We start from the raw sequence: 27,310 nt of genomic DNA on the forward strand, positions 1-27,310 counted from the left end.
GAGCTTCCCCTTTTCCCTCTGCTCCTTCTGCTGCCTCTCTGCCCCCCCCACCTCCCCTCAGCTAAGCCCCCTTTCCCCCTTTCCCTCTGCTATTCCCCCTCTCCCTTCCCCTCCCCTCAGCACTGTGCTCATCTGCTCATTTGTATGTATTTTTATTACCCTATTTTTTTTGTTAATGAGATGTACATCCCCTTGATTCTATTTATTGCTACTGTTTTGTCTGTCTGTTTCCCCTGATTAGACCGTAAGCCCATCAATGGGCAGGGATTGTCTCTATCTGTTGCCAAATTGTACATTCCAAGCACTTAGTACAGTGCTCTGCACATAGTAAGCGCTCAATAAATACTATTGAATGAACTTCACTACTCGCCCTTGGTTGCCTGATCTGTCAAATAGGGATTCACTATCTGATCTCCCTCCTACTTATGTTGTGAGCCCCATATGGGACAGGAACTTTGCCCGACCTGATTATCTGACTGGCCAGAACCTGGCACAGAGGTTAGCACAGTGCTCAGCACATAGTAAGCACTTTAAAATACTACAAATACTATTTCTATCTCTGATCGATAGTACTGTGGTAATTAGCATGACAACAGTTTCATTTCTGATCCCAATACATATTGGTCCTGGAGCATTCAATTTCTGAACTGTGACAACTGGTCATGACTGCTAGCTAGAACACTAAAGGAAACATATCAACTTGGTCAAAATCTCTTGGCTTTGCCATGAGCTAAGCTCTCCCAGGATGACAGTGGTTCATGAATGCATCACATTTTCCTCTATTTCTTAAAGGCTCTGGGTCACAGCCAGTTCTGCCTTGAGCACCAACTTCGTGTTCCAAATGGCTGGAAAAACCTTGCCTGGCCTGGAGCATTAGGAACACGGGAAGAGATTACAGAACAGTACACCATGAGCCTCAGTCTCTACTCTGGATGGTGTAAAAGGCTGTGGGAGGTGTATGGAAGGGAAAGCAGGTTGTTTGAGACTCATAGAGGGGTTCATTTCCTTTACAGATTCCTTCAGGGAAGGAGAGTAGCTCTCCCTACCCCCCTGCCAAGCCTGTTCCTGGGACTCCTACTAGCCAGGTACAACCCCAGGCTCAGCACTTGAGAAAGGGGCTTGCCCAGGGGTAGACATGGAAGGGCAACTGCTGCCACTTCATCAACCAATCACTCATAATTATTGAGCACTTACTTTATGCAAAGCACTCTACTAAGCACTTGGGAGAGTATAGCAGAGTTGGTAGACACATTCCCTGCCCATAACAGCAACATGGCCTAGTGGAAAGAGCATGGGTCTGGGAGTCAGAGGACCTGGGTTCTAATCCAGCTCCACCACTTGTATGCTGAATGAACTTAGGCAAGTCACTTAACTTCTTTATGCCTCAGTTACCCCAACTCTGAAATGGGGATTAAAACTGTGAGCCCATATGGGACAGGGACTGTGTCCAACCTGATTTATCTTGTATCTACCTCAGCGCTTATACAGTGCCTGGCACTTAGTAAGTGCTTAACAAATACCATAAAAAAGCTTATATTCATTCAATCGTATTTACTGAGCACTTACTGTGTGCAGAGCACTGTACTAAGCGCTTGGAATGTACAATTCAGCAACGTAGAGACAATCCCTGCCCAACAATGGGCTCACAGTCTAAAAGAAGGCTCACAAGTCTAGAGAGGGAGACAGATGTTAATATAAATAGATTATGGATGATCAATATGTACATAATCAATCAGGGTATTTATTGAATCCTTGGTATGTGCAGAGAACTGTACTAAGCACTAGGGAGAGTACAGTATAACAGAGTTGGTAGACATGTTCCCCACCCATAATGAGCTTACAGTCTAGAGGAGGAAACAGACATTAATATCAATGAATCATTTATAATGTATAATTTAATGATACATACTTAAGTGCTGTGGGGTTGAGGGTGAGGTGAATAAAGGATGCAAATCCAAGTGCATAGATAACACAGAAGGGAGTGGGAGAAGAGGAAATGAGGGCTTAGTTGAGGAAGGCCTCTTGGTGGAGATATGCTTTTGATAAGGCTTTGAAGGTGGGGCCTTCCCTGACTAAGAGACTTCATTTCCTTTTCTCCCTCTCCCTTCTGTGTCTCAGTGACTTGCTCCCTTTATTCACCTCCTTCTGCAACCCGTGAGCCCCAAAACACTTAGGTACATATCCGTAATTTATTTATATTAATGTCTGTCTCCCCTTCTAGACTGTAAGTTCACTGAGGTCAGGGAATGTGTCTGTTATACTGTCATTGTACTCTCCCAAGGGCTTAGTACAGTGCTCTGCCCACAATAAGTGCTCAATAAATATGATTGATTGATTGAGAGAGTGATCATCTGTCTAATATGAAGGGGGAGGTAGTTCCAAGCCAGAGGCAGAATATGGTTGAGGGGTCAGTGGCCAAATAGATGAGATTGAGGTACAATGAGTAGGTTGGCATTAGAGGAGCCAAATGTGTGGACTGTGTTGCAGTAATAGGGGGCAAGATGATTGACTGTTTTAAAGCCAATGGAATGGAGTTTCTGTTTGATGTGAAGGTGGATGGGAATCCACTGGAGGTTCTTGAGGAATGGGGAAGCATGGATTAAATGGTTCTGTGGAAAAATGATCCAGGCATCAGAGTGAAGTATGGACTGAAGTGGGGAGAGTCAGGAGGCAGGGAGGTCAGCAGTTGTCTCCCTTTATTGCTGTATTGTATTTTCCAAGCACTTAGTACAATGCTCTGCACACAGTAAGTGCTCAATAAATATGATTGAATGAATGAAGCTGATGCAGTAATCAAGGTGGGATAGGATAAGTATTGTTTGTTGTTTGTTAAGACTGTGGTAGAAGCAGTTTGAATGGAGAGAAAAGGATGCATAAAAACCAGGTTCTTGCCCGTTCATAAGATAATTTGGAAAAGGTCAATGGCTTTGACCATGGGGTTACAAGCTCCAGGGGATAATCTAGAAGGGGGGAGTAATAACTCCTTTTTCATCTGGCACCCAGGAAATGTTTTCTCCCTGAGGCAGAAAGAAAAGTGGAGTGTCTTACCCTCTTGACAACTGAAGGGACACTGAGTAAGTACATGTGTGCATCTGTGTGTGTGAGTGCATGAGTGTGTCTATGTTTGTGCATATGTATGTTTCTCTATGTGGACACATAACATCATTTCTGTAAGAATTTATGTTTCCATTCTGTGATTTGAATGGAATATGATTGAGGAATTAGGGAGCATTCTTCCCACAAGGTATGTCAGTCTGGATATAATGAGGTGCAATTTCAGAAGGAACAGTTAAGAATATGTGGCTGGAGTTGGTCAAGGAGTGAGTACTGTAACATGAAGGCTCTTTAGGAAATTGATTCCCATGCTATAGGGGAACTAACTGTATACTTACATAGATATCATAGGTATGCAACTACACTCACATTTAGAGCGAGTCAGCCCATTTCACTCCTCTAATGCTAACCTTCTCACTGTGCCTCGATCTTGCCCATCTCACCGCCAACCCCTTGCCCATGTCCTGCCTCCAGTCTGGCATGCCCTCCCTCCTCAAATGCAACAGACAGTTACTCTTCCCCCTTTCAAAGCCTTAATGAAGGAACATCTCCTTCAGGAGACCTTCCCTCACTAAGCCCCCTCCTCCCCCCTTCCTCTTCTCCCACTCCCTTCTGTATCACCCTGAGTTGGTCTCTCTGTTCTTCCCCTCTCCTAGCCCCACAGCACTTGCATACATATTTGTAATTTTTTTTATATTAATGTCTGTCTCCCCACCTCTAGACTGTAAGATCTTTGTGGGCAGGGAATGTGTATGTTTATTGCTGTATTGCACTCTCCCAAGTGCTTAGTACAGTGCTCTGCACACAGTAAGCACTCAATAAATATGATTGAATGAATGAATTAGCTACTGTATATAATGTAGATAGATTGTATATAGACATGTACATGCAAAGGAAACCGGGGAAGGAAAGAAAAATGAACTAGAGAAAATACTGGGGCAGGAAAACATTACAGACTGAAAGAAGAAAGATAAGAACGAGTTAAGGGAAGAAAAGACAAAGACTATGGGTGCTTGTGCTTTTGAGGGAGGCAGAGCATGAGGAAGGGAGAGAGTGGATCCTGGTTGGAACCAAGGGAACAATGGCTCGATGGGTGGTCAAACACACAACCCTTAGTTGCAAGAATTCCTTAAAGTGATAGGACAGTCTGTCTTTCTGGTCTATTGAGGTTACTTAAAGGGATTGAGTGATAGTTTAGCCAGGACAATTTTGGTACATAGTCAAATTCACTGACTGGTTATAATGAGTAATTTTAGAACACAGATGGTTCTCCTTCTGTGAAGTAGTTTCCTTTTTTCACAGAATTGCTTGTTTCAATTTCCATTATCTAAAGTCAAAAGAAAAGATCTATAAACATACTCATCTGCAGAGATCTGTGTACTGCTCATTTTTAAAGAACAAAAGGGACTTGTGGAATCCAAGCAAAGCAGATCTATCTTTCACCTGGAGAGGTTTGACAGGAAACAGATCTCCATGTTTGGATTTCCAAGATTAGTTCTCTATGGCTACTATTGTTTTAGGAATACAGTATTATCGTGTAACTAATGGCCACATTGTACACTTGCAGGGTTGGTAGGCATTGTTACAGTACAATACAATGTATTTCAGTAGAGTAAATCCAAAACAGTCTTTGAACTTGATGTTTCACATGTGACAGTGACCAAAATAATTCTTAAGCAAGTTCAAGTTAGGAGACTTCTCTGAGGTTATATGCTCTATAGAAAATTGTAAATGGAAGCATTTGTCAAATGGAAGCATAGTAAAATGACCATATTTTCTAGTGCTTAAAGTGAAATTAGAGACAGGGCCTCTGGTAGGAGTGGGACCAGTGGTCCAAGATTAAGGGTCAAAGAAAGGTCAGAAAGGGAAACAGAGAAAAAAAGCCAGAGAGGTACAAACAAGAGACACACAGAGAAATATGCAGAGCAGTTGTTAGTACCCCCAGAGAAGTGTAGCATAAAAGATACAAAGCCAACAGCTGGCTCCAAGTCAGGCACCTTTAATCCTACTCCCTCTCTGGAGGGCTCATCATATGGCCACTTAGAAGGATGGGGTTTTTAACACACCCACAGTCAGCTCTTCTTAGCCCTCTTAAAGATGCTCCATGAGAGCGAACCCTCATAAGTCCCCAGGCTGTCAGTTGGGTTCCATGGCTTCTTGTTGGTAGTTGAGCAGGAAGATGGCATCCCTCAGTCTCTAATGGTCCCCATTCATCACTCTTTGTCCCACCTCCAGTGGTCCATTGAGCTTCATCTGGTGGCTCAATCCACCATCTTGGAGTCATGCAGCCACATAGAGCACCCCCAAAATACAAAGACATTGGGGAAACACAGGGAGCTAGGGTCAATCCCAAGCTGTGATGGGACATGAGGTTAGGGATGTCCTGTGGCAACAGCGGCTCTAGGAGCCACTGCAGGCTGCACTCCAGGGCAAGGGCTGGGGGATGTGCTATGGCCTGTCATGTCAAGATGTGTGTGTGGGGGGTAGGGGGGCACTGGTTCTGGACTGCTGGAGCGGTTCCGACAGTGGAGCCAGGGCCCAGGACTAAGGGGAGGAAAGGGGGGTACTGCATGTGGGCACGGAGGCACATGCTGAAAACCGTGGAGGCACTTCGAAGTGGTGGTCGCCTAGTCCCTCAGGGTGGGCCACAGATGAGAGAGGACAGGGAAAGGGAAGGGACAAAATCAGCTCGACAGCGGTGGTAGCTCGGATCCCCCTCTCCATGTTGTGGGCCACCCTGGACCACAGGGTTGAGAACACAGCTCGGATTTCCCTCCCCACACCAAGGAGCTCGATACAGACTGTATTTGGGGGCAGGGCAAAATCCTCTGTGGCAGCCTGGAGCTGTCCCATGGCAGAAAAGGCTTCACCTCCAGGGCTCCATGATGAAAGCACCCTGGGGCTCACCTCTCTTCCGTGGAGCCCAAGCTTGAGGATGGCAAGGGTAATGGCAGTCACTTAGATGATATCTTCTTCTTGGTACAGCTAGCTGGCAGCAACAAGAAGAGAGAGAGACATACAGACAGAGATAGACAGAGAGCCCCAAATCTCCCTCTCATTGCCGCTGCCTTCTCCTCTATGCTTGGCAGCCTGGCTTCTGAGCAGAAATGCTGCCACTGCAACTTCTTTCTCTTCTCCCCTAAACTCCCACTTTCATTCATTCATTCAGTCATATTAATTCATCGCTTACTGTGTGCAAAGCACTGTACTAAGCATTTGGGAGAGTGCAGTACAATAACAGACACAATCCCTGCCCACAATGAGCTCACAGTCTAGAGGGGGAGACAGACATTAATATACATACATACATACATGCATAAATAAATACATAAATAAATAAACCAAACTTATTACTTGTGTATTTTATTCCTATCCCCAGCACTGATACACATAAGTGCATATTTTTATTTGTTCATATAATTTATTCATATATATTTCAGTACATTCAATTATTTGTTCAGCTGTTTCATCCTGACATGTTGATGTTGCTTCCTGCTCTGACCTTGTACTTCCTCCATCTTTCACTCTCTGTAAATAACTTTTGCCTGTCTTCCCCCATTAAACTGTAGGATCCTTGATAGCAGGGAAAGTGTGCATTGCTATTGCTGTACTCTTCTAAGTGCTTAGTACAGTGCCATGAACTGAATAGATGCTCAGTAAATACCACTAATTGATGGATTCTCCTCTCTTATCAGTCTTCTGCCCATACTAATTCCCTTGACCCATCTTCCTGTCTATTAATTCATCAATCAATAGTATTTATTGAGTTCCTTCCGTGTGCAGAGCACTGTAGAAAGTGCTTTAGAGAGTACAGTATAAACTCCCTTCCCACAAAGAACTCACAGCCTAGCTGGGGAGCCAGGCATAAAATAGTTTACAGATAGAAGAAAAGAAAAGAAAAACAGATAAGTAGACAAGTGCAAGTAGGATCAATTGATATGTACAGAAGTGCTTTGGGTGGGTCTTAATGTATATGTGCATAGTTGTTGCAGTAGTGCTGAGGTGATGGTTGGGGGTGGAAAAGAAAAATGAATTGGGGAAGGCCTACTGGAGATGTGATACCATAATGCCTCTGAAGATGGGGAGAGCTGTGGTCCGGGAAATTTGAAAGAGAAGGGAGTTTTAGGCAGGAGAAATGTCTTGAGTAAGGAGTGGGTGAGACCAGAATAAGGCACAGGAAGCATGTTAGCTTCAGAAAAACAGATTGAGCTGGGTGTAGTAGGAAAAGAGAAATGGAGAGAGCGGATGGAGTGCCTTGAAGCTTATGGTTGGGAGGTTCTGTTTGATGCAGAGAGGAATATGTAAACACTGCAGGTTTTTGAGTAGTTGGGAGATGTAAGCGCTCAATAAATACTATTGAATGAATTGAATGAACATAGGGAAAACAACATTTTAGAAAAATAATTCAGGGAGCAGATTGAAATTTGATCAGCAGAGAGGAGAGACTGGAGTCAGGGAGATCAGTGAGGTGGGCGTATACTCTTTGCTATTGGATGGGCCTGCTTAATCCTTGACAGTTGCTCAACTTTTCCTGAACTGTGACTTGCCTGGGAAATATATTGCCCTCCAGAAGGAAAGACCCTGCTGATTATTATTTGTGTCTCTGCTGTTTCCAACTGATGTCAAAGAAGCGATCTTTTCCATGGTGAATACAGGAACAATCTGGCCTTTGAATAACTTCTCTATATGCTGCTGAGTCTATTATTTTTAATCTCAAGGTCATTGTAACAGTTTCAATTACATTGAACATATGAGTGGCTTTTGTACTTCAGTGTGGCTGCTTAATTGATTTTTTCACATTTGTGCAAAATACTAATTTCTTCCATTTACATAGCATTCTGATTTTCCAAAACAGTCCCTATCAATGATCTTATTTGTCCTTAAAACATTGATGTGAAGTAAGGAGGGGAATGAAATATTGTCCTCATTTTATAGATGAGGGAGAAGCAGTGTGGCCTAATGGAAAAAGCACAGGCCTGGGTGTCAGAGTCTCTGGGTTCTAATCCCAGCTCTGCCACTTACCTACTGTGTGACCTTGGGAAGTCACTTCACTTTTCTTTGCCTCAGTTACCACGACTGTAAAATGGAGATTAAGACTGTGAGCCCCATGTGGGACATGGACTGTCTACTAGCCCAGTGCTTAGTACAATGCCTGGCATATAGTAAGTGCTTAACAAATACCATTTTTTAAAAAAAAGATGAGGAAACTGAAGTTTAGGGCAATTAGTCAGAAGCAGCATTATTTATCGAGAGCTTACTTGTGTACAACGATGTGTATTAGGCATTTGGGCACTTACATTAGAAGAAAATGACAGTTCCTGTTCTCGATGTGTTTATAAATGATATTTGGCAGATCACATAGCAACTGAAGGGAGGGCAGAGCCATTGCAACTTATAATAATAATTATTATTTTATTTGTTATTATTTAATATTTGTTAAGAGCTTACTATGTGCCATGTACTGTTCTAAGCACTGGGGTAGTTACAAGGTAATCAGGTTGTCCCACATGAGGCTCACAGTCTTAATCCCCATTTTACAGATGAGGGAACTGAGGCACAGAGAAGTTGTGACATGCCCGAAGTCACACAGCTGACACAGCTCTGATCCGGAGCCGGGATTAGAACCCACGACCTCTGATTCCCAAGCCGGTGCTCTTTCCACTAAGCCATGCCACTTCTGTAAAGGAACTGATGTTCCTTTGACTCCCAACTCCAGAACTTTCCACTCCACCATGCTGATTTTCATCCTCTGAGCTCAAGAGGGTGAAATTCATGAGAAGCAGCAGGGCCTAGTGGATAGAGCACAGGCCTGGGGGTCAGAAGGACCCAGGTTCTAATTCCAGCTCTGTCACTTGTCTGCTATGTGACCTTGAGTAAGTCATTTCACTTCTCTAGCCTCAGTTACCTCACCTGTAAAATAGAGATTAAGATGTGAGCATCATATGTGACAGGGACTGTGTCCAACCTGAAAATCTTGTATCTACCCCAGATCTTAGTATAGGGCCTAGCATATAGTAAACCCTTAACAAATACCATTTTAAAAAAAAGAAAAAAGAGGACATAGTTTCTGCAATCTCCTTGATACGGAGGGAAGAGGAAATACAAGTCCCTACCTGCCTGAAGTTGAGTGTGTCATATCCTGGTAGCTGAAGAAACCTATACATAGGCTGCCCAGCGACCAAAAGAAAGACTAGGCCTCACCCTCTGTTCATGAGGTAGTGTGGTGACAGGTGACCAATTGTTGCCACTCCCAGTCCTTCCTAAACTTATTAGACTGTAAACTCCTTGAGGGCAGGGATCATGTCTACCAACTCTATTGTATTGTACTCTCCCAAGAACTTAGCATGGTGCTCTTCACAGAGTGAATACTATTATTAATTTATTGATTGATATATCTTGAGGCTTACTTCTTTCAAAGGTTCTGGGAACACAACTCCACAACTTCCCATACGAGAGTAGAGAGCTAGCAACTATCTTCCCCAATTTAAGAGTCTAGTCGTGGCGGGGGTTCAAGTCTCATGAGCTGCAAATCAAAAACCTAATATGGTCGAAATCCACAAATCAAAAGCATCAGAGAGCAGGCGTTCCCAGGGGTGGGGGGAGATGGTTGTTCACATGGGATTCTCTGGCTGGACTCATGACAAACTCCACATCTGGCAGGGGGCAGAGGCAAGGAGCTTGGCTTAGACTAGGGTAGGGGGCTGGGGGAGGTGGAACTCTACTTCTCATTGGGTCCGACTCTGTCCTCTCTCCTGGTTCTCCTCTTACCTCTCTGGCCGGTCATTCTCGGTCTCCTTCGCTGGCGCCTCCTCCCCCTCCCATCCTTTAACTGTTGGAGTTCCTCAAGGGTCAGTTCTTGGCCCTCTTCTGTTCTCCATTTACACTCACTCCCTCGGTGAACTCATTCGCTCTCACGGCTTTGACTACCATCTCTACGCAGATGACACGCAGATCTACATCTCCGCCCCTGTCCTCTCCCCCTCCCTTCGGGCTCGCATCTCCTCCTGCCTCCAGGACGTCTCCACCTGGATGTCGGCCCGCCACCTAAAACTCAACATGAGCAAGACTGAGCTCCTCATCTTCCCTCCCAAACCCGGTCCTCTCCCAGACTTCTCTATCACCGTGGATGGCACGACCATCCTTCCCGTCTCTCAGGCCCGCAATCTCGGTGTCATCCTTGACTCGTCTCTCTCGTTCACCCCACACATCCTATCCGTTACCGAGACCTGCCGGTTTCACCTCTACAATATCGCCAAGATCCGCCCTTTCCTCTCCACCCAAACGGCTACCTTACTGTTACGGGCTCTCGTTATATCCCGGCTAGACTACTGTGTCAGCCTTCTCTCTGACCTCCCTTCCTCCTCTCTCGCCCCGCTCCGGTCCATTCTTCACTCCGCTGCCCGGCTCATCTTCCTGCAGAAACGATCTGGGCATGTCACTCCCCTTCTTAAACAACTCCAGTGGTTGCCTATCAACCTCCGCTCCAAACAAAAACTCCTCACTCTAGGCTTCAAGGCTCTCCATCACCTTGCCCCTTCCTACCTCTCCTCCCTTCTCTCTTTCTACCACCCACCCCGCATGCTCCGCTCCTCCGCCGCCCACCTCCTCACTGTCCCTCGGTCTCGCCTATCCCACCGTCGACCCCTGGGTCACGTCCTCCCGCGGTCCTGGAACGCCCTCCCTCCTCACCTCCGCCAAACTGATTCTCTTTCCCTCTTCAAAACCCTACTTAAAACTCACCTCCTCCAAGAGGCGTTCCCAGACTGAGCTCCTCTTCCCCCTCTACTCCCTCTGCCATCCCCCCTTTACCTCTCCGCAGCTTAACCCTCTTTTTCCCCTTTTCCCTCTGCTCCTCCACCTCTCCCTTCCCATCCCCACAGCACTGTACTCGTCCGCTCAACTGTATATATTTTTGTTACCCTATTTATTTTGTTAATGAATTGTACATCGCCTTGATTCTATTTAGTTGCCATTGTTTTTACGAGATGTTCTTCCCCTTGACTCTATTTATTGCCATTGTTCTCGTCTGTCCGTCTCCCCCGATTAGACTGTAAGCCCGTCAAACGGCAGGGACTGTCTCTATCTGTTGCCGACTTGTTCATCCCAAGCGCTTAGTACAGTGCTCTGCACATAGTAAGCGCTCAATAAATACTATTGAATGAATGAATGAATGAATTCCTCCTCCTCCTCCTTCCCCTCCCCACTTTCCTCAGTTCAGTGGCCCAGATGAAGGCAGCTCCTCCTCCCAGGGCTCAGGCTGTTGTTGTGAGGTTTGGGGTTGGTAGCAGGGGGAAGGGGGACATAGACCTAGGGTGATTGCTCCCTCTTGGCCAGAGGTGAAGTTCCCTTGGAACAAAACGTAACAGCAGCAGACAAAGATGAGGCTGTGCTTTTTTTTCCTTAAAGAAATGAGTTATTGTTCCCTCTGTAAGAGAGAACAAAGTGCTAATGCTATCAAAGGTATTGCTAATAATGATAATGAGGATAAGTTCAGGAAGAGCTTATTGAATCTAACTTCCTTTGTAGTACAAGATTTAAAAAAACTTGACTTTTGAGGAATTGCATAAATCAAAAGGAACCCATTTATGCAGAAACTTGCTTAGATTTTGAGGAGTTTTAGCAGTGTGTTTTAGGAGCATTTTCTGGGATTGAATGATTCTGATTACTAGTTGGTAGTTATTACAAGGGTTCACGTAAAAATAATGCCTCTTCTTCTTTACCTCCTTTACCACTTTGCAAGATCACAATGAAAAGTATACATCACCTATCCATTATAAAGTGAGCATTATGGTTGTCAAGGGACTACACCATGCAAAATGACTGCCAAACTAGACATGTTTTTGAAGCAAAGCCCCCCACATTAGCCCTGCAGGCTCCCTGGAGATGGATGTTTTCCCCCTAGGAACCTCTGCATTGGACCCAGGCTCCTTCTGGGAAATCCTTGGGGGGTATCCCCCTAAGTTACTGTTTCCCTTGCTCCAAATGTAACTCACTCTACCATCAAGCCAATGGGGAAAGGGAATTAAGTGCTTGGAGCCAAAAATTCAGTAAAGTTGGAAAACTCTGGTGGTGTGTCGATGAGATGTGAGTGGCCTCTGGAAAAACAGAGACTAAGAGGAGGAGCCATTCATCAACACAGACATCCTCTTCTGACAGGGTACTGCCTGTCCTATCTCCCCGTCACCCAGTCACTCATTACATGCAGGCGCTGGTGTGAAGAAGTTAACTTTAGGGACAGAATATTATGAATGGCAGTTCTCTAGTCTGTTTCTGCTCACCACCTCCTGTGTAATGACATCTAAGGCAATCTCCCTCTGCAACAAACATTTCACCTCATGATAATTTGGGCAAACCTCAAAGGAGATTTTAAAATGGATTTAGGAAGGCAGGAATTCTTTGCCACACAGGTACTAATTTAGGTGTTGTAAACTCAGAATTTGTGGGGTGGAAGAAATCTTGAGAGGTCATCTAATCCATCCCACTGCCTTTGGGCTGGCCATTATTATGTAAGCTCCTTGTGGCCAAGGAACATGTTTGTCAACTTTGTTATATGGTACTCTCCCAAGCATTTAGTACAGTACTGCCCACAGTAAGCTCTCAACATTTACAATTGATTGATTGATTATTGTCATCATCAGTATTTATTCAGCACGTGACATATCTGTCACTCTTTGACAGTGGACACCCAGTTTCTAGCACCAGAGTCCATAGTTTCTTAGGTCATTTACAATCGGGGAAGAGGCTCTCTTGGAGCTCCACACTACTATACCCCAAGGTTGCACCAGTAGTTTGCTCCCACTATCTTGAAGCAACATGGAATAGTGGATAGAGCACGAGCCTGAGAGTCAGAAGGTCATGGGTCCTAATCCCACCTCTGCCACTTGTCTGTTGTTTGACCTTGGGCAAACCACTTCACCTCTCTATGCCTCAGTTATCTCACCTGTAAAATGGAGATTGAGACTGTGAACCCCATGTGGGACAGAGACTATTTCCATCCTAATTTGCTTGTATCCACCCCAGCGCTTAGTACAGTGCCTGGCACATAGTAAGCACTTAACAAATACCCTTATTATTATTATTATTACTCTTAGACTTGTTATTCCTGAAAGACATGGGAACCAACTAGGGTTCAGTTAACCAGTCCTACCCATTATGGGCTGGCAGCTGAGGCTTGGATGAATGTTAAATGACCCACTCCCTCCTTCTGATGGTGATTTTCCAGATTTGTAGGTTACACACACACACACACACACACACTTATGCATACGCACAGACACACACACAGATTGTTCAGGCATATTTCTTGGTTATGAACAGAGACTCAGGATTTACTTCATTAATGGCTTTAACAGCAACTGTAGTTATATAAAAGTCTTGCATATAACCAGTCAGTCAATCAATCAATGGCATTTATTGAGAACTTATTATATGCCAAGGACTGTACTAAGTGCTTGGGAGAGTACAATTCAAAAGAGTTAGCAAATATGTTCCCTACCCACAACAAGCTTACAGTCTAGAGGAGGAGACAAACATTAATAGAAGTAATTCAGTATATATAATTCAAAAATATGTCTACAAGTGCTGTATGGTTGAGGGTGAGGTGATTATCAAATGTCCAAAGGTCACGGATCCAAGTGCATAGGTGACACGGAAGGGAGAGGGAGCTGGGGAAAAGAGGGCTTAACTGGGGAAGGACTCTTGGAGGAGGTGCAACCTTTATAATGCTTTGAAGGTTGAGGATCGTGGTCAGGTGTATATGGAGGGGGAGGGAGTTAAGGAGGTTGGCAGTGAGATGAATGAGATTGGGGCACAGTGAGTAAGCTGACAGTAGGGAAGTGAAGTGTGCAGGCTGCCTTGTAGTAGATCGGAGAAGCAGCGTGGCTCAGTGGAAAGAGCACGGGCTTTGGAGTCAGGGCTCATGAGTTCGAATCCCAGCTCTGCCACTTGTCGGCTGTGTGACTGTGGGCAAGTCACTTAACTTCTCCGTGCCTCAGTTCCCTCATCTGTAAAATGGGGATTAAGACTGTGAGCCCCATGTGGGACAACCTGATTCCCCTATGTCTACCCCAGCGCTTAGAACAGTGCTCGGCACATAGTAAGCGCTTAACAAATACCAACATTATTAGATCAGTGAGTTGAGCTAAGGTGGGGTGAGGTGATTGAGTGCTTTCAGCCTATGGTGAAGAGTTTCTGTTTGAGGTGGAGGTGGATGGGCAACCACTGGAGGTTCTTGAAGTGTGGGGAAACATGAACAGAATGATTTTTAAGAAAAATGATCCATGCATGCAGCAGAGTGAAGTGTGGACTGGAGTGGAGAGAAACAGGAGGCAGAGAGGACAGCAAAGTGGCTGATGCAGTAATCAAGGGGAGATAGAAGTGCTTGGATCAGCATGATAGCAGTTAGGGTAGAAAAGAAAGGAGAGATTTTAGCGATGTTGTGAAGGTAGAATGAATATGACACTGAATATGTATGTGTAATGAGAGATGAGTTGAGGACAATGCCAAGCTTACAGACTCATTCATTCATTCAATCGTATTTACTGAGCACTTACTGTGTGCAGATCACTGTACTAAGTGCTTGGAAAGTACAATTCAGCAACAGATAGAGACAATCCTTACCCAACAACGGGCTCACAGTCTAGAAGGGGGAGACAGACAACAAAACAAAACAAAACAAGTAGGCAGGCATCAATACCATCAAAATAGAGAAAGAGAATCAAATATATATACACATCATTAATAAAATAGAGTAATAAATATGTACAAATATACACAAGTGCTGTGGGGAGAAGAAGGGGATAGAGCAGAGGGAGGGAGTAGGGGCAATGGGGAGGGGAGGAGGAGCAGGGAAAAGGGAGGGCCCAGTCTGGGAAGGCCTCCTGGAGGAGGTGAGCTCACTAGGGCTTTGAAGAGGGAAAGAGAGTTAGTTTGGCGGATGTGAGGAGGGAGGGCATTCCGGGGCAGAGGCAGGACATGGGCCAGGGGTCGACTGCGGGACAGGCAAGAACAAGGCACAATGACGAGGTTAGCTGCAGCGGAGCGGAGTGTGCGGGGTGAGCTGTAGAAGGAGAGAAGGGAAGTGAGGTAGGAGGGGGCTTGTGACATTGGGAGGATTCTAGTATTATCTACAGTGATGGGAAAGACAAAGGGAGGATAGAGTTTGGGTAAGAAGATAAGGAGTTCAGTTTTGGATATGTTTAGTTTGAGGTGTATGTGGGACTTCCAGATGGAGATATCCTGAAGGCAGAAGGAAATGCAAGATTGCAGAGAAGGTGAGACGTCAGAGCTGGAGAGGTAGGTCCCTAATCTGGTACTTCTTTCTAACTAAAACCTAAGAGTAACTGATTCCCTGGATCCACTGCTATATTTACCTTAGCAGTTCTTCTGTTGACCTGCCTTCTACAGGTATTTTCCTGGTAGTTCATCCTGCTGACTCATCCTTTCTGCTTTTATGTTCCATGCCAAATCCCTTCAGACGTCACCATGAACTACTCTTCTTTTTCCGCCCCTTTTCCAAGTGCCCCCTTCTTTCCCCAAATCTTCCCCTGCAATTGCTTGTGATCCTGCTGGTGTCTCCAGTTGAATGATTGGCAACCCCTGCAAAATTGTTGTTCCTCTGAGAAGGGTTCAGAAGAGTGAATTGTTTCTCCATTCTAGAAACTCCTGAGGCTTTCTTCCTTTCTATGTGGAGGCTAGCCTGCTGAATTGTAACTTCGTATCGACTCTGTGAAGAGCATTGCACTATGCACATGGAGAGTACAATAAAAGTAAAAGGTGTGGTCCTTGCCCTCAAGGAGATTACAATTTAATGAGGGAGAGAGACCCAGATTGTATTTATTCTATGGGAACGAGAGTAAAAACATGGATACAATTGACAAAAACAAAAGAAAAATGAATGAAAATAGAAATTTAAAAAATATACAAGTTCTAAAAAGGTAGGGTCTCAAGGAAGAAGATGAACTTTTCACCCATGTCAGATGGATGAGAACTATTCCTGAATCTAAAGAGCTCCAGAGAAGGTGTCTCAAGCTTCTCTCTTGTTGTTTGGCATCTTTCCTAATGGAATTTTTTAGTTGAAAGCTCAGTTTTCTCCATAATTCCATGTAGGCCAAGAGGTCAAATCTGATGCTTAGCACCTAGTGAGCACTTCTGAAGGTTGGGCTGCAAAGATCCAACAATCTGTTAGTGAGGCATGCATCCCTGTTCCGAGGTCTAAGCCTCTCCCAGGGGCCAATGGCAGAGAACATCACAGGCACTTTCACCTCCATCCATGTCTGTCCCTTAATCTTGCTGTTGTGCTAGATGGTCTCAGAACAGTCCCTCAAGTCCAATTTGGCTAACAGTAGAGTAGGAGAGAAAGGGAGAGGAAGAAAGGAAGCAAGGCATTAGTTGTCAAGTGTACACACTCTGGGATACTCAGAAAGCACATTCAAAGGAACTAATCATAAACAAGGCTGGATTACTGCAGGGGCTCATGCGACTGGAAACCAGAGGCCCTTGGTTTACAGCTCCTTCCCTAAACATCCCACAGTAAGGGCCCTATCTGAGTGAACTGTTGCCAACCCCTGCCAAAATCTGCTCTCAAGCACAGCCAGGCAGATCATGCTTTTCGCCTCAACCTCTCCCCCTCTCATGGCAGAACTCCCTCCCTTCTCTGCAGCTGTGGCCTATTGCTAGGGACAATCCTACCATGTAATTGGCAGACAGAAAAGCCCACACTCAGGCAGGAGGATGCGTGTGTGTGGGGGGGGGGGGGTATTGAGAAGGAATAATAATAATGATAATAATAATAATTGTGGCATTTTTAAGTGCTTCTTTATGTGTCAAATACTGTAATGAGCACTAGGGGTAGATACAAGATAATCAGGTCCCACATGGGAGAACAAGTAGGAGGGAGAAGTTTTGAACTCTCAATTTGCAGATAAGGGAACTGAGGCAGAGAGAAGTTAAGTGACTTGCCCAAGGTCACATAGCAGACAAGTGGCAGAGCCAGAACTAGAAACCAGATCCTCTGACTCCCAGGCCCATGCTCTTTCCCTCAGGCCACACTGCCTCTCCAATGGGAATGGGATGGAGTGATGGAAAGATGAGGGAATAGGCAGGTTAGGGTGGTGGGAATGGAAGAGAACAGAATCTTTGAGAAAGAGACCACAAGTTGGCTGCTCCCAACTAACCTCAAGGGCAGGGACAAGCAGCAGTATCCAGTTGGGCTATGATTTCATTCATTCATCCAATAGTATTTATTGAGTGCTTACTATGTGCAGAGCACTGTACTAAGAGCTTGGAATGTACAAGTCGGCAACAGATAGAGACAGTCCCTGCCCTTTGACGGGCTTACAGTCTAATCGGGGGAGACAGGCAGACAATAACAATGGCAATAAATAGAGTCAAGGGGAAGAACATCTCATAAAAACAATGGCAACTAAATAGAATCAGGGTGATGTACATCTCATTAAACCAAATAAACAAAATAAATAGGATGATAAAGATATATACAGTTGAGCAGACGAGTACAGTGCTGAGGGGATGAGACAGGAGAGGGAAAGGGGGGAGAAGAGGGTTTAGCTGTGGAGAGGTGAAGGGGGGGTAGAGGGTGCAGAGGGAAAAAGGGGGTGCTCAGTCTGGGAAGGCCTCTTGGAGGAGGTGAGATTTAAGTAGGGATTTGAAGAGGGGAAGAGAATTAGATTGTCGGAGGTGAGGAGGGAGGGCATTCCAGGACCGCGGGAGGACGTGGCCCAGGGGTCAACAGCGGGATAGGCGAGACCGAGGGACGGTGAGGAGGTGGGCGGCAGAGGAGCGGAGCGTGCGGGGTGGGCGGTAGAAAGAGAGAAGGGAGGAGAGGTAGGAAGGGGCAAGGTGATGGAGAGCCTTGAAGCCTAGAGTGAGGAGTTTTTGTTTGGAGCGGAGGTCGATAGGCAACCACTGGAGTTGTTTAAGAAGGGGAGTGACATGCCCAGATCGTTTCTGCAGGAAGATGAGCCGGGCAGCGGAGTGAAGAATGGACCGGAGCGGGGCGAGAGAGGAGGAAGGGAGGTCAGAGAGAAGGCTGACACAGTAGTCTAGCCAGGATATAACAAGAGCCTGTAGCAGTAAGGTAGCCGTTTGGGTGGAGAAGAAAGGGCAGATCTTGGCGATATTGTAAAGGTGAGACTGGCAGGTCTTGGTAACAGATCGGATGTGTGGGGTGAACGAGAGAGACGAGTCAAAGATGACACCGAGGTTGCGGGCCTGAGAGAAGGGAAGGATGGTCATACCATCCATGGTGATAGGGAAGTCTGAGAGAGGACCGGGCTTGGGAGGGAAGATGAGGAGCTCAGTCTTGCTCATGGTGAGTTTTAGGTGGCAGGCAGACATCCAGGTGGAGACATCCTGGAGGCAGGAGGAGATGCGAGCCTGAAGGGAGGGGGAGAGGACAGGGGCAGAGATGTAGACCTGCATGCCATCTGCGTAGAGATGGTAGTCAAAGCCGTGAGAGCGAATGAGTTCACCAAGGGAGTGAGTGTAGATGATCCCCCTGCCGTCTGGTAACACCCGCTTCTACTCTTTCTCAGCTGCTGCTTCACAGGGAGTATCTTCAAATTCCTGACTCAGGAACAAGAGTGAGTTGGGAAAGAAACTGTTCAACTTTTCCTGTGAGAAGACCTTGACTGGGTTCTGATTTTTAAAGGGGCCAATAGCTGGCTTAATGATCCTCCACTTTCATTGCCTGCAAGCAGGCAACTGCCCTCCCCTTCAGCTCCTGGGCTGCATGAACAGGATCTGCCTTACTCAGAGCTCCTGGACAGTTACTCAGTTTACTTGTTGGCATCCCCACCAATCCTCCCTAAGGCCTAGAGATACAGAGGAGGACACTGCAGGTGGGTGAGTGACCCACTAGAGGGACCTGGATGGCCTTGGGGATCAAGTATGCCTCCTCTCTGTGGGTCCTGATGTAATATGTCTGTAGGGATCGGGGAAGAGGTCTTGGTGACTCTGGGGAAGGTTTCTCTCTACTTACTCTCTACTTACTCTCTCTCTCTTTCTCTCTCCCTGTTGTCACCACCAAATGACATCATACTCCTCATGATGTGGTAAAACCATTATAGATTAGCCTCAGCCCATGAACCTCCTGTCTAGTCTTCCAGAGCCTAACATGGGATTATTAAGGTAAACTATGATGAATCATGTCCCAGTTCTAGTGATGAATCCCCCACTTCCCTAGGATCAAAAATGAGGTTGGTACTTTGTGACTGCAATGGTTGTTGTATACAGGCAAGGTTTAAGTCACCCAATCCAGTGCTTAACAACCATCACTGCCAGCAATTTCTTTCTAAAAATTTAAATTAAATTCTTCAATCTGTAGAGAAGTCTTTGGTTCTGCTCCCATAGAAGATAAAGAATAGAAGGATGCTTAAGCTTGAAGACTCAGTCACACGTCAGTCTTTCCCTCTCTGATAAAACCCCCCCCTGTTGTTTTAGCCTTTTCTTATTTTTAAGGCCTTATTTTTCCATTATCTTAGGACCCTTCCTTTGATTTCTTTCCATCCCTCTTAGGTTATGGAGTCTAGAATTGGACACAGTAGCCCTGTTTCAACCAACAGTGAGTATGAAAGTTTAATGAGATGTACATCACCCTGATTCTATTTAGTTGCCATTGTTTTTATGAGATGTTCTTCCCCTTGTCTCTATTTATTGCCATTGTTCTTGTCTGCCTGTCTCCCCCGATTAGACTGTAAGCCCGTCAAACGGCAGGGACTGTCTCTATCTGTTGTCGACTTGTACATTCCAAGCGCTTAGTACAGTGCTCTGCACATAGTAAGCGCTCAATAAATACTATTGAATGAAAGATTTCTCTATGTAGAAATTATTTTTCTGCTTTCCAGCACTGATTCCTCTTCCTGAACAATAATCATATACAGCAGGGCCCTGTGATCACTAGGTCTTTTTGGCAAAGCTCATTTTTAACCAGTTGTTTCACTTGCATTTCTGCAAAGTGTTTTCTTTCACAGGGGTACTACCCTGGACTTGTTCCTATTGTCCTACTCTGTTCTGGCTTCTGACCAGTTCTGTAACTTCTCAAGGTCATTTTGAATTTCAATACTAGCCTTCAAGGGGTTGGCTGCTCCACTTGCCCAGCTTGGTGTCATCAGCACATTCATTAAGCACTCCAGCAGTCAAGTCAGAAATAAGATATGCCATGTTTGGAACACCATGGACATGATAAAAGATTGTGAAAAACATATTATGGATGATACTGAGCTCAACTGCTTCCCCTGTACTGTAGGGGGAGTTAAATTCAGCTCTGTGGGACTGAAAGTAGAAAAGGTGCTGCAAATCCATCTATGTTATAGTTTATGATATTTTTGCTCCACAGAGTTCCATGTCCCTGCTCTCTACCTCTTCAGAATGCTTTGAAGAATGGATTCAAAATAACAAAGAGCACCTTCTTAGGTTCAAGTTACAGTCTCCTTTGCCTTTCAGGACTAATACTTCTGTGTCTGAGCAAGTGTCTCTCTTTCCAGACTTTTCCCTAGATCTACCCCTAAGATCTGAAAGGAATCTCTCCACCTGGCCCATGCTCCCAAATTTCAGTGACTTTCTAGAACGGAATGGCAAATCAGTACATGGCAAAAGACTATCAGCCCAACCCAGTCGATGGGAGATAGAGATTCATTCATTCGATAGTATTTATTGAGCACTTACTATGTGCAGAGCACTGTACTAAGAGCTTGGAATGTACAATTCAGCAATAGATAGAGACAATGACAACCCCTGAGAGTTTTACTGATTGGGAAGTGATCTGCCCCCTGCTGCTGTTTCCTCTGCCATCTCTGATGTCTCTGCCTCCACTAATTTCTCTATTGCAACCCCTGACCTTTCCACAGCCAATACCCCTTCTGTTCATGTGGCATCAGGCAACAGTGTTAAATCTCAGGTGAGGAGGTGGAGTTGGCTGGGCTGGAACTGGTGGCATGCCAGTGGCTGGAAATTCAATCAGAGTGGAAATGCCTTGTTCCCAGAGATACTTCGTCCAGAGCCATTGTCAAGTTAATTCAACTGGTTCACATGAACTGGCCTTAGGCTTGCTACATTCCCTTCCTGAAATGTGTAATGTGTTACACAGCATCGCCACTGGGAAGTAGAGGGGAGAAACAAAGAGATGTCAGCTGGAGAGACAGAGAAGCCACGGGGGCTTTGAGGCTGTGGTGGTAGACCAAGGCAAGCCCGGTCATCCAAGAGTCGGCACTGGTAGCAGCTACTCTTGAGGCCTGAGTCTCAGTCAGCTGATGCCATCTATTAAACAGAGGGCAACTTCACTTGAGCTTTTATAAAGTGAATTGATTCTATGTAGGCTTTTCACTACCGGACTGTGGGCTGTGCATTCTGCCTTAGTAGAAAGTAAAATGATTAGATTAAAAAAAATCCAGTTTCTCATTTTGTCCTTGCATTCTGTAAAAGCTCAACTTGCTTGACTTTCAATTTCTTGAAGCAAGAACTGCTGACAATGATAGCAAAGTGGAGAATGAACCTGCTATGCTAAAGCCAGTGGATCCGGGTCACACAAAGGGCATGAAGAACCTGACCTAGCCCCAGCCTCGGATACCAGCATTGTTTGTGAGTTCTCTTCAAAATCGGTCACTTTGATTCTTCTCTTGACAGCACCCTTGCAAGTTGATTTATGTCAGCAAGCCAATTATCTGTGATGTGAAAACAGGACAGTTTTAATTTGGGGGTGGTTACTGACCACTTGGAGAATGCAAGTGGTCATTCAATAGGTTTACCTGGGAACATGCCAAGCCATTTGGAGGCTGAAAAGATCGTGTTTGATAACCAACAACAGGTGCACCATTTTTGCTTATCATGATCTTAGGTTTACAGCAAAAATGTGGGACTTTGCCAACATACTTCCAGGGTTACGAAAGGCTATTTAAAGACGTACATGTAGCTCCTTGCACAGAAAGCATTTGCTAGGTTAGAGGTCCTGCTAACTCTAGGGGGCCAGAGGAACACAGCTGTGTATAATGAAAATTGACTCCTCTGTCCTTAGGAAAGTTAAGGATAAAATAGCCTGTATTCTGAGTCTGGAACTCATTCAGCTGTTTCTCCCAAGAAAACCTATTTGCTTTGGGGGGGTAGTGCAGAACTTCTGGAGTTCTAGTTCAGTCAGATATATGTAATGTATATTTAAATTATACATGTTATATCTACATCAAGATAGATGGAAATATACATAAATATATGTACACATGAAAAGCTTGGTGGGTGGAAATGCGAAGAGGAGTTGCTCTCTTTGAACAAAGACCTCATGGAAACTGACATGTAAGGAGACAGAACTGAAAATAGAGACAAGGCCCAGTGTGGAACAATGCCCACTAGCACAGCAAGATAATTACTTATGTCTAAATAATGTGGAAGGGTGACTCGGCTTTGCGTAGGCCTTTTTGGTCACATTCACACACATGGGAAGGACAGTTATGTATGAAGTGAAGATCCTATACCATTTTCCATTGGTGACCTTGCCAGGAACCCCAGTTTCCCACCCTTAAAATGGATGGTTAAATCCCTGGATCTCATCAGTAATGGTTTATGGTTTATACATCTCAAGAGATAGAGAAAGCTGAAAGTATTGTTAGGTGATGGAGGTTCCATTTAAGAAGGGATTGGATTCACTCAGTCTTAAGCACTAGATGATGAGCCACAATTTTGAGGTCTGGATACAAGCTCAGATTTCCCCACACAGCCTTGAGGTCTGCTTAGGAAGTCTGCATGAGTTATAATACAAATACAATTTTGTACTGCTTAGTACCCCTCTTCTAAGAGAAAGCACTCTACAATCAAGATACATCTTGTCCCACAGTCCCAGACTGCAACCCTAACTTTGAACAGTACTTGGTTCTAGTCAGAGGTCGACTGAGCAAGAGAGTGTGGATGGCTCAGTGTAAACCATCACCACTACTGGAAAAATAATTTAAGCACATGTCCAGCTGACCATGGGATAGTCCCCTTCCCTATTCTAAATAAAAGACCTAGGTAAGTAGATTGTTCAAGATATTGATCATTCTATCACTGAACCTAGGCAAGTAGATTGTCCAAGATATTGATCATTCTATCACTGATGATGCAACATAGCCTAGTGGATAGAGCCCGGGCCTGGGAGTCAAAAGGATGGGTTCTAATCCTGGCTCCACCACTTATCTGCTGTGTGACCTTGGGCACATCAGTTAATGTCTCTGTGCCTCAGTTACCTCATCTGTAAAATGGAGATTAATATTGAGAACCCCAGGTGGGACAAAAACAGTGTCCAACCAAGCAACCTTGTATCAAGGCTTACAGGTATTCTCACTAGTCCCCTCCTCCTCTCCCTAGAGAAGGAAATGAATGCTGATGTGGGCACACAACTCCCTTCTTATATAACCCCTGCCTCTCAACTGCTGAGATTCTTGTACATCTCAGTAGCAGCATGGTCTAAGCAGAATAAACATAGGACTGGAATTAGGAGAAGAGGTTCTAATCCCACCTCGGCCATTGCCTGCTGTGGGAACTTAGACAAGTCATTTAACTTCTCTGTGCCTCTTTTTCCTCTGTAAAATCTGTAAAATGGGGAGTTAATACCTGTTCTTCCTCCCACTTAGACTGTGAGCCCTGAATGGAATAGGGATGGTGTGAAACCAGGTTACCTTGTATCTATTCTAGTGCTTAGTACAGTGTGTGTCACAAAATAAGCACTTAACAAATACCACAATTATTAGTATCTCAGCTGACCTTTTTTTTTTTCTGTTCGGTTTTTGGGACATGAAAATTTTCCAAAGAACATAAAGGGACAGCTTGACAGACACTGGAATTATGGGCTTGTCTCTCCTAACTAGAACACCTGGTTACTTTTTTCCCTGCTTTCTGGCAAAACTGACAAAAGCTTTCTTTTCCTACAGGAGTAATGATCTTCTCCTGGTTTCTCCACTGCTTTGTGTGGATACTGATCAGGGCTCAGGTGAGGTATATTTAGAAAATGATTGCATTCTAGAAAGAAAAGTATCTTTAAGCAATGACACCCCACCAACTCTTACCAGGAATCTCTCATTTTGCCTTTATATTATTCCACAATGGAATTTTCAAATGAACTTCTCCAGCACAGAGCTTTATTTCTTGTGTTTAATGCCAAATAAGATACTTTTATCTTCCTTGAAGAACTGCAAACAAGAATATTCATTTTATTACCATTATCCAATATCAGTGGAGAAGGCTAAGGATCTTGGTGACCTTGTCAGGGCAGCTAAACTGGCTTAGTACTAACCAGAACCTAGGTCTATAGTTGGCGTCAGATGCTTTTGCAAAACCTAGGTCTTGGTACTGCTCTCTGCCCTTTTCCTGTATTTGTCACACTGTGAAGAGTATGTCAGCAGTGCTCCACTTTGGTCTGAAGCCACATTGAAATTCAGATAATGTCCCAGCTGACTATTCTTGCTGGCAATGGGAAACAGGAAGTAGCATTAAAGTACTGAGAAAGAACATTGACAAAGAACTTGGTCTTCACTGAAGCTGGTACAGTGCTCTCTGGCAGTAAGGATAATAACTCAGTTCTAATCTTGGCAGTATCATCGACTGGTCTTGGAGTAGTTCCTTCTACTCCCTGATCCCCAGTTTCCCCTACCTGCAAGCCAGACTTGCTTATAATTGCTGCAGACGTCACAGTTATATGGAGAACAAATGAGGAAATGGTTCAAGTTCCCAGATTGAAAAATACTGGATAAGCATATGGTCTTGTTTCTCTTCTGGTGCTTACCCATCCTTACTCTCTCTGAAGGTCATCACTCCTAAGCACGGAGGTGAGGTCTGAAGCCTGATTCTTCCATAGGATTCTCCCCTGTTTGGGACCCTCTGGCCACTGCCAGAAACTAGGCTTAACTTACAGAGCAGCTAGGAGTAGGTTGATCTACTTTCAAGATATAGCCAGTGTCATCACTAGAACAGGAAGGGATGGGGAGCTGTCCTAGAGGCAGCCTACCCAAAATAACTTCGAGAGCTTTGGGGGAGCAATTTCCCATGTTATTTTCAAGTATTTTTGGTAGTAGTAGCAAGAGTAATGGTATTTGAGTAACTGCTGAGAGCAACACACTGTACTAAGTGCTAGAGAGGTACAACAGAAGCACAAGACATGTTTCCTGCTTACAAGGAGTTTACATTTGAAAGCAGGAGACAGAGAGAAATAATCCCAAGCAGTGGGATCAGAATAAATGAAATTGAATATTCAAATGAATATACCGCTTCCTACATCCATAAGGGGTGAGGATGGGCAAATTTAAATAAATTCATATGTATATGAGATGGCTGAAGGGTAGATAGATAATATTCTGCACAGCTTTTTTTTTTCCTAAATTCAAGAGGCCATCTAAATCCTCAAACTTGGCTTGGCCAATTACCAGGTGAAGTGTTCAAGAGAAGGAAAAATGGGGAATCAGAAGAAGATAAAATGTCTATGCAATAAGTAAAATGGCTTAACCCCAAAGGTATTGATGACAAATCAGAGAATGTTGATAATGCATCTGAGGCAGCCAAACTCAAAAGAAACTGAATAAGCAGAACAGTGAGATTACAGGGAAGCAGGGCTTAGCTAGCTGAGAATGCCAAAGTTAGGTGCTATGCACCTTGTCAAAGACCTGTTTTTTTATTTAATTGAATTTCTTTCAAATTAATCAAAAACAAAACTGTTGGTTTAGCTGCAATTTGTGTCATGGAACTTGAATGCCACATTAGGTAAGAGTCATACGAATGCAATGAAAGGATAGGATTCTATAAAGGGGGTGTGCAGGGTTTTTTTAATATGGTATTTCAGTTGTTAACCAGTTACTATGTTCTCAGCACTGGGGTAGATAGAAATTAATTGAGTTTAGCACAATCCCTGTCCCACATGGGGCTCACAGTCTAAGAGGGAGAAAAGGTATTGAATCCCCATTTTTACCACTGAGGAAATGGAGGTCCAGAGAATTTAAGTGATTTGCCCAAGCTCACGCAGCAGGCAAGTGGTGGAGCCAGGATTAGAACCCAGATCCTCTCACTCCCATGCTTTTTCCCATGTTTTTTCAACTCGTTCATGCTGCTTTTCAATTGGTAAAATTTGACCACCAGCCACTCAGCGGTTGGCAGCTAACCCTTCCTGAAGAGCCTCAAGGAAGAATTCTAACTGCAGCCCCACTCTCAGAAGCTCAACCCAGACTGGTCTTTGAAATACTTGGGCCACACAACCAGTCTAGGGCTATGTGACCTGGTGAATGAGCGGCACAGAGCCTGTCCCTTTACTCTTCCAACCTGCCATGAGAGTATGTAAGGATACCCATGATTTCCAATTTGCCTTGATGTGCCAGTGTAAGCCCTGTGTATCCAATTCCCATCCATAAAGGGAAAGAAGAAAGAGAATAATGCATTACTATCAAAGGCAATTACAATGGGGCTTCATCTTTTAAGTTGCCTGGGCCAAAGCAGTACCAAGACCTGAATTCCAGGAGGCTGCAAGTTCTACTTTATGCGAATCCCTCCCCATACTTCTTTGTGGGTAGCAAATTGGATCTCCCCAAGAATGGTATTAAAGTGTAAGTCGCAGTGGCTTGTAAATCACAGGATGGCTGTAATTGCGGGCTTGATCTGACAGCTTAAGGTTTAAGGATAGTGACTGCAGCTGACCATTCTTCAGAGTCGTACACCATCAAGGAGATAATGATTTTGCAATAGCCAAAAAAAGTGTGTGTGTGTGCACATGTGAACGAACGTGAGAGAGCATGAAAGACAGGGAGAGAGAGAAAGAGGGAGTGAGGGAGAGAGCCAGAGAGAGTGACAGGTGAGAAGCCAAAGTCAGAGATAGGAAGACTGAGAGAAACAGAGACATGAATACAGAAAGGGCCTGGAATAAAGAGAGAGTTCAAGAGAGAGAGAAAATGAGAGAGATGAAAAAGCTGTTCTCTGTGGTCAAAGATGGTGAGATTTTATTCATGTGTAAAGGAAGAGCTAAAAAGGCTAGTGCATGATCAACAACCTCCCTTCCACACTGTGTGCACATTAAGTTCAGCTCTTGCTGAGGCGTTGTATTTGCTAATTACCACATAGCTGCTTTTGATTCAATTTTGTGCTCTTGTGATCTTCCTAAAGCCTCTGATCAATGTTGAAAAGAACCACCTCATTCTGGATTGCCGCACTCCAGGCTTTTATATTGTGGTAAGGAAGATGTCTGGAGAAAGCACTTGTGAAGCTGTGCAGGCTAAGCACTGTAGCTCTAAATAGTTTAAGT

Source organism: Ornithorhynchus anatinus, chromosome X1 (genome assembly GCF_004115215.2).
Source record: "Ornithorhynchus anatinus isolate Pmale09 chromosome X1, mOrnAna1.pri.v4, whole genome shotgun sequence".
NCBI classification, from domain to species: Eukaryota; Metazoa; Chordata; class Mammalia; order Monotremata; family Ornithorhynchidae; genus Ornithorhynchus; species Ornithorhynchus anatinus.